This window comes from Anopheles aquasalis, chromosome 3 (genome assembly GCF_943734665.1).
Source record: "Anopheles aquasalis chromosome 3, idAnoAquaMG_Q_19, whole genome shotgun sequence".
Taxonomy (NCBI): domain Eukaryota; kingdom Metazoa; phylum Arthropoda; class Insecta; order Diptera; family Culicidae; genus Anopheles; species Anopheles aquasalis.
Genome location: NC_064878.1, coordinates 19736006 through 19744095, shown reverse-complemented (window position 1 = coordinate 19744095; position 8090 = coordinate 19736006). Strand labels below are relative to the sequence as shown.

Below are 8090 nucleotides of genomic sequence, written 5' to 3'. Positions count from 1 at the left end.
CAGTTAGAATACATTTTTGAATTCAGCAGAAAGATGATTTCATAACGTTACTGTTTAGTTTATAGAGTCATCTCAGACCTCCGGGTTTAATTTCAATTCTTCGCTATCAGTTTACCGAATTCCTTTTGTCATACATTTTTCTGGCACAGCCAATCTCACCGTCACTTGTGTGCCAAGGAGAGAGAAAAAAAGGATCGAATCGTTCTCCACTCGTTTCCACTGCCACTCTGCCACTCTCCGATCATACAGTGCTCCGTAGTGTTGTCAGCACATCACTGTTGCTAATAATATAGCTATTAGTCATCCATCGGGATTGGTGATTTCATAGCGAACGGCGACACTTTCGGGTGCTTTCTTCCCATCTCACAGCCGCCCCTATGCTGTTGTACCCCACCACATGTCAGAGTAACCGTTTTTCTTATCAGCGTGCGATAATTAGTCTTTGCCGCGCCTGTTGCGCGTCAACTACAGAGGAAAAAACCATATAGATTACAACCACCATCGGCACCGAGAGCGAGTCGCTTCTATATCAGATCGTGAACACGGTTCGTGCGGCGCGGTTTATGCTCTCACCCAGAGCCGGCCACGAGCAGAGCAAGCCTGTTGCGAAATGTGGGTGAAAGTAATAAGCCCTTTTAAGCACCAACAGCGACAGCACCGTTAGAGTGTATGTTTGCTAAGCGTTAGGCCATGGATGGGTGTGGTAAGTTGCTGATCGATTGGAACGACATTAGACATCGTTAAAAAAGTCATTAATTTTCATAAATCTCCTCGGTTCTCATTCAAGCGATCCATCGGCAAGACGGTGACGAGCGATAATGGCGGTTTGATGAGCTGGCAGAAAGGAGTCCTTCGCAGTCGCATGCAACAAACTCATTTGCTGCAACCGCGACGTGCAACTCGACCTACTCGCTGTTTGCCGCCACCGAGAGGCGCAGGACGAGGTCGTCAATTTCCACGCGATTTTCCCGGTTGTTTTCATACATGCGGCGTATGGCTGTGTGTGATATCGTCGCGAGTAGGGCCTGAGTACCACCACCGCGGTGTGCGCACTCACTACATCGCCGATGGAGCTCATCTAGTAGCGTGTTGGATCGCGCGCGCCAATATCACATGGTGGCGGCACGGGTCTGTGGTTGGTAGTGGACAGATTGCTTCGGTTCGGTGCGAGTCGCCAATACACTTGTTCGTCGTCGTCGCGTTGATATTACACTTGCTGCTGCACACACCGACGAGAGATCGCTACGGTCGCCGTGGCCGGCATGAATATTTGAATGCCGTCTAGTCGTCTTCCTTTCCGTTCCTCCCGCGGGGGGGTTCCCGTTGGTCGGTTGGTGTAGTATGTGTATCGCATCGGGGAGCTTAGATTGGATGGGGCATGACGTGCGCGCTGCGTATGTTGTCGCTGCTGTCGGTACCGCTCGAGTGGAGAGTCCCCCAAAGTTACGTACCGAGGCAAGACGTCGGTCGAGCTGCCGTAGTTGTGCGTTCGATGTTCGGAGTAGGTGTTTCTGCCTCACCTTTTGCCAACTGTGGTCTCTAGCGCCGGAGAATTAAAATAGAGAGATATATGTAGAAAGAGAGAGAGGGCGAGAGAACAGAAGCCGGCAATTTTCGGACTTTCGCCGTGTCACCGCTCCGTTGTGCGTTCTTTATCGATTAATAATTATAGGTGTTTAGTGCGTGCGGGGAATGGAACGTTGCGTTTTGCACTTAAACGGGTGCCAGTCCCGCCGGTTGCCAAAGACAACGCGATAGCCACAACATCCAGTGCCCGGTGTATGTGATGGTAGTCGAAGAAAGTGCGCGGTTCGGGATGGCTGTGCTACTTAGGCTCACGTGTACGCGCTGGCACAAGCTGTCGACGGTGAAGGTGGCTGCGCTGATGATGAGGGTAGCACTAGTGAAACCCGATTTTCATACTAGCTTTATCGCGTACTTATCATCGTCAAGGTGTATCAAGGCTTGTGTGAAGGCTTATCGGAGCTAGCCCTGCCTGGTGCTGGGCTGGTGTAAAGCACTGTGCTGATGAGTGTGCACTCAGTGCGTTACGTGAAAACCAGGCGCACAGGAGTTCACGTGCCCAGTGTTGTGTCAAGGCAGCAGCGGCCTCTGGATGAGGCAGACAACGAACTGCATTGAACGAGAGTCAAAAAGACGGAATCGGTCACAAATCACTAGACACGTTACGTTATCAACCGGTCTATCGGGAGGGGCGTATCGGCAAGCGCGGTTGGTCACCACCACCGGACCTACAGAAGCCGGGGCCGTGCCGGAGCTAACGTCAAACCACGACGTCCACGACGACGACGGCGACAACTGCAGGAACTCGCAAACAAACAGTTTGGGGGGCCTCCATTGCGGTGTGTGCGTGTCCGTTGTCCGTTCGCGGCGACAAATAAATGTTTATCTAAGCTGCTACCGCACGCGCTACACGCTGAACATGCGCGGCGCAGACCTGAGACTTGCCGAGCGTAGACAGAGCGTACAGACCGGAGACAGGGCACTCACGGCAGGTTATCGGACGTCGCTCGCTTGTTCCGTCTCCGTCTCCGTGATGGAATAGGGTGAAAAGTAGTGAAGCGGTGCCTGGTGTGTGGGCGCGTGTGTCCGGTGTCCATTCCCGGTGCAAGTGGTGCGTGAAATGAGAAAAAGTTTCTGAAATTAATTCCTTCCAGTTTACCTCCTCTACCTTCCTTTGTCAATGATCTGGTTTAGCGCGGTGACTCCTTCGTTTTTCGCTTGTTTTTTTTTAAGTAAACTTTGTCTTAGCGATATCGCGCCTTTTGGAATTGGCCACCAGAAGTACGTGAAAGTGAAGTCATTCTCACAGAAAATCGCACGCTGCTTTTCGGTGCTGATTGCGCATGCGACTACCGGTGTGCGTTTTGTTTACTCGCTCTCGACTGTGTTGGGATGTGGGTGTGCGAACTAGCAACCATTGCGTCATCATCGTCGAACATGTCAACCTGTATGGTGGTGCTGTACGGTGGTGCGTGCTAGCTTGACGCGATAGTACTTAGATTGTGACTCTAGGGATGGTGGTAAGCGACCACTTCTCGATACACACGCAAGGCGCTATCGAGGTATGATTGTGCTGTGGAGAATTCATTGTTGGTAGCGTTGGGTATGCGATTGTTGCAATAACTTCGATGTACTGACGACGTGTTTACTGTCTAATTCTATTACCAATAACTTCTCGTGGTAGCACTCAGACAAGTTCGTTATTGTCGAGCGCAGGGGCTCACCGAGAACAACGATGCCAGAACGTGGCTGACCGGTTCCTTTGCAGTCTGGTGTTATTCCAGAACTCTGTTTTGCTTGTATCATCTTGGAGGTTTTCTTGGAATCACCAGAACCACATCACCTCTGCACTCTGGTACACTATTTCAATCCATCATTTGCTTGCTGTGCTCGATTCTTTCTTTCAAACCAAACACACAAGCACACGCAGCACCTACAAGAACCAACCACATTCAAGGCAGAAGGCAAAAAAAAAACTTCTTGGATCAATAACGCTTGGAAACCCGGTGCACTGTTCTGTCGGTTCCGTTGCATCGCCTTTCGATGGTGCATTATTTATATTCTGACTGGCTTGGCTGGCGGTATGCCGCTGCCGTTCTGCTCGTTGACGGGGACCATCTCATAGCTTGGGCGTACCCCGTTTTTATGCTGGCAGGTGGAGGAGACCTCTACGTTGCGTGACCAAGGGTAATAGCACTGTCCGATGGTGGTTTTCGAAATGGGTTGCATGTCTAGCCCTAAAGGCAGTAAAGCATTTGCATTGCTGCAACAGGCACTAGACATCGGGAAGCCATTTCCATGATACCAAGATACGAAGCTTAATTACTAAGCTTCTTCTAGAAGAAGGTAGACCGTAGAAGAAGGTGTAATGTTCAATCTGTTTAATTAATGCTACTTAATTTAGTTCACGTAGCATATCACTGTTCGCATATAACTTGTTCGATAAAAGATGTACTTTAAACTTAACGTTAATCGAAGATTCGTCGCCACTCCTCTCTTCCTCCTAATCAACCTCAGCATGAGTTTTAGTTTTCGTGCCGCGAAATTAGTGGGATTCCCTGACCTCTATCCGGACCACTGGCTAACCATTTCCGCCACCTGTGCCTGTCGGTGCCGGATCTCCAGACGCTGCCAGGTGTAACCTATCTTATCTTGTTTGGCGTAATTACGGCGTTTTAGCGCTTTGTTGTTACCTCGCACCGTCGCGCACACACGCTAGAGGAAATTGGGTCCACTATCGTCACCATGTTTATAGAGCTCTTATCGTGCGACCTTTGAAGGTTGTGAAGGAAGATGTTCTGTCCCGTGCGCCACCCGCGAAAGGTGTTGATTAAAGCGAGTTCTGCCGAAATGGACATTCTGAGGAAGTTTGAAATGGACATTCTGAGTAGTTGTGCCGCATGTCTGTTCTACTGATATCTATCTTTGATCGACGGCAAAAAATCATTCATATTTTTTTGTTCAAATCTGGTTGTATAAATTGCCCAGAAGAAATTTTGTCAGATCGGAAGGTGGCCCTGTAATTGACTCAGGCTTCCATCAGCATATGTCCCGCTACATTAGATCATGCTTCTGTTTGGTATCATGACAGTGCTGCGAAGTTTTTAACGCTTGCTCGTCGACCTTTAACCCTCCGCCACGCCATCATCATCATCATTCCGGTGTACCGATGACTTCTGTGCAAGTGGCTGCTCCTGTCGATCGGCTCGCGGCTCCACTCGATTCCGCTTCGATCGGTCGCTTAGTGTTAAAGCAAACAGTGACATCAGCGGCTGGCGGAGGCTGCGAACTCGACCTAGCACACGATTGACGCGATTCAAGAAGATCGCGACCCCGCGAGATTTTTGCATTCGCATTCCGCCACGCCACGACGTCGGATAGAGCGGCGGAGAACCGGTCACAGTTTCCAACGTGCGCTTCGAGTGCCACTTGGGCAGGGCCCCTGCGTGGGGCAGGGGGGAGAGCACACTATTATTGCTTCGTGTTTGAGCAGCTTTCGGCTCTCGAATTCCTTGGAATTGTTAATTTCATCGGAAGCTGCGCCATCTGATGACGAGACGATGACGCGCTCACTCACCTGAGCCTGGTGATGGTGCTTTTTTATCAGATGGTTCAGATGGATGGCCAAGCTTTACCTCTCTAAGGCGTGACTGTCGTGGGAGAATACGATGTGAGTGTAGGAGTTTCATAGCGGAAGCGGAGAGCCCAGAGGAAGCTGATAGTGTCCGTGAAGCACTTGGTTGCTTCTTCAAACAATTAGCTCCTCGCAAACGTAGAATGTAGAATACGAATGTGGCCTCTGGGAATCTAGATTTACTGTTGTGTCACTGATCTACTCTTCTGTTCCCTTCCTAGCTGCAACTGTAGTGGACGTGGAATGTACACAAAAATATTTACCTTTCCTGGACCACGCCACAGGAGCTTACTCAGCAGCTTAGTTCCCTTTAGCTGTGCGAACAGAGCGAGGGGCACTAAGTAGAGGTGCCTTCAGTGTAGACGCCTTCACAATCGGACACGTGTTGCGATCAACTTACCGGGGGAGTAGCACCAGCCTCGATCGACGGCTGCTCTGTTTTAGAAAATCCATTCCGGACAAACATGTAGGCGAGCCCCATTCTCGGCCTTGTCCACGCGGATTTCTCGCTGGGTGCGTAATGCAAGAATGCTCATTCAATCGAGTTCGCCTTCGCATTCGCTGCGTGATCTCATCGGCCATCGGACTCCCACCGGTTTGTGGGTCAGATCGAACCAACGAACCGACGACGACGAATCTCAGTAGCTGTCCATCTATAGGACGATGGCTGCCACTGTCACACTGCGATTGCAGATGGTCTCGTGCGCGCTGCGCTGCAGAAGATACTAGTCCGGCGGATGCTTTCATCCTTTTCCCTCTCCTTTCAGTCAGTTAATCGGGACCGGTTTACTTACAGCCTTGGAGAGTTTGTTTTTTTTCGGTGCGGAGAGGGAGTTATCGATCGTTTATGACCTTCGCCCTATTATAGTTCGGTCGACCAGGCAGGAGGACCGCGGCGCTGGTTTTAATTAAATTAATGTGAGTGACTCCTCCAAAAATACTCCCTGGGGGGTCTCTTTTGCTACGATCAGAGGAGCCACGGAAGCAACCGCCCAGGTGTGCGTCCTTGTTCGCTGCCACCGAACTGTGAGCTGGTTGCAGAGTGAACACCATGAAACCTGACCATCCAGGCCTGACATCCCTATATAAGGGCGTCCATTACGTCGTCGTCGTCGTCGTCGACCGTAATGCCCGTATGGTTGATGAGGTTTGCTGGTAAAAAACCAGCAGCGAAAACAGCGAAGGAGGTCCTTCGTCGACCGGTCAACAGGATCAACATGATGCTGATGATGATGGCGACGCCCATGATGATGGTATCGTTTGTTTTTACGCCGCCCTGTTTATAACCCTTCCTTCCTCCTATAACGAGTTGAACATTAATGCGTCCGATGTGGCTGTTCACGAAAATGTGATCAAGAAGATGAATGTCATCAGCAGGAGGAGGGAGGAGAGTGTGCGTGAGAGGGATGTTTATGCAGCACGAACAACGTATGACACGGTCGTGCCTCTGTGTGTGCAGCAGATCATTCGCGGAGTGCGTCTGGAGTGTACCGTAAATCAGAGATACCTTCCGCCCACCCGCCCGCCCGTTCGCCGTTTTGATAGGTGGTACAATTATAGGGCAGCTCACCTTCCGGAGCCAGTTTCAGCCTTCTTCTTCTTCTTCTCGACACACTCCTGTCCAACTAAGGGCCGTCGGTACGATCCCTGGCTTGCACCACAAGAGCCGGCCGTACCGTGATTAATGTGCCGATCAATGCCTCCTGCACGTCACCCAGTGCTGTCGAAGTGTCGGTGACGGTGTTCCTGTGACGCGGGGCAACTAAACGTATCATTTGGTGAGGCTGTGAGTACCCAGTAGAGGTAGTAGTTCGAGGTGCGCTGCAGTAACGAGTCAACGAGCTGGTTATGGAACGACGTACCGTGCAAATACTGTTGGGATCATGTGCTCCTTAACCTCACTCTCTCGGTAGGAGATTAGACCTTAGACACGCGACTAGACGACGACGTAGGAGTGCGTAGGAGTTCCGAGTTTTGCCTCGTGTAAACTTGCTCGTTTCGTTGAAAGGGAAAGGCGAATTGATTTCGACATCGACTTCGGATGATGATGTAGTGCCAGTGCTGCAGTGTGCTAGATCTGGTCTGTCGAGGGTTGAGGTTTCGAATTTCATTGACATGACTTCACGTTCTTGCATCTTAATGGAAGTGTCTGTACGCGATGGTGCAGTGCACGACGACTTTCAGCTGTTTGTAGAACAGTTGAGTTGTTGACGAAGTCGATTTAGAAGTTATGAAAGTTTTTTTCTTCCCAATTCCAACACAAGATTTCTCCCAAATTATTTGTGTAGGAACACTGCACCGTGAGGGCAATATTTGCATATCACAGTTCGATTCACCAGGTGATAAAGAAACTCTCCTACGCATCCCGCGTTTGTGGTGCCGTCCACCGGTTTACAGGTGCGCGGTGATGGCGTCCCTTTGATGGGCGTGTGAACTGTGAAGGATTAGTGGCAGTTAAGATACACAATTACGAAATGCCGATAATCAAATGAAGTTAATCCATCGCCGAAGAGTGACCTCTGTTAGATGCCCTCTGGTCCATGAATTTGACGGAACTTCTCTTCCTGGTTGTTGTGGGTGCATCGTAACAGAGAGAAGCTAATGCATTCGCGCACGACGCTCAGCCATGGAGGTGACGACGTCGATGATGTTTCCAACATTTTATGACCATTCGTTCCAAGGGTCTGGCTCTGACACTCTGCCGGCACTGCACGTCGGAAAGCTCTTCAAATTCCATCCCACCACCCGCAGCCCCCCTTTTGGGGTCGGTGATCATAACGAATCGTAAACTTTTAGAAGGCAATTCCGCCGGCCCCTCGTTTATACTGCGCCACGAAGCACCTATCATCGCTTTAAAAGCATTATCGACTCCCCCCGGGAAGTCGACCTGCACGGCAGAAGACGCCAAAGAGCGACGGCAAAGATTAGCTCA

At 50.5% G+C, this 8090-nt stretch overlaps 1 protein-coding gene across 10 annotated transcripts in view; it reads left to right on the top strand.

The window, feature by feature from the left end:
• The window catches only part of LOC126577668 (dystonin), a 155398-nt gene that overhangs the window by 37136 nt on the left and 110172 nt on the right, over window positions 1-8090 (top strand). The window contains exon 1 of one of the 10 annotated variants that reach the window (XM_050239463.1): window positions 1357-1501. The exons of 7 other annotated variants lie outside the window; for them this stretch is intronic. The gene's annotated coding sequence lies outside the window, so the exon portion shown is untranslated. Of the gene's footprint in view, window positions 1-1356; window positions 1502-8090 lie in introns of those variants that run through there. 2 more of the 10 variants (XM_050239464.1, XM_050239467.1) reach the window with 2 other exon arrangements.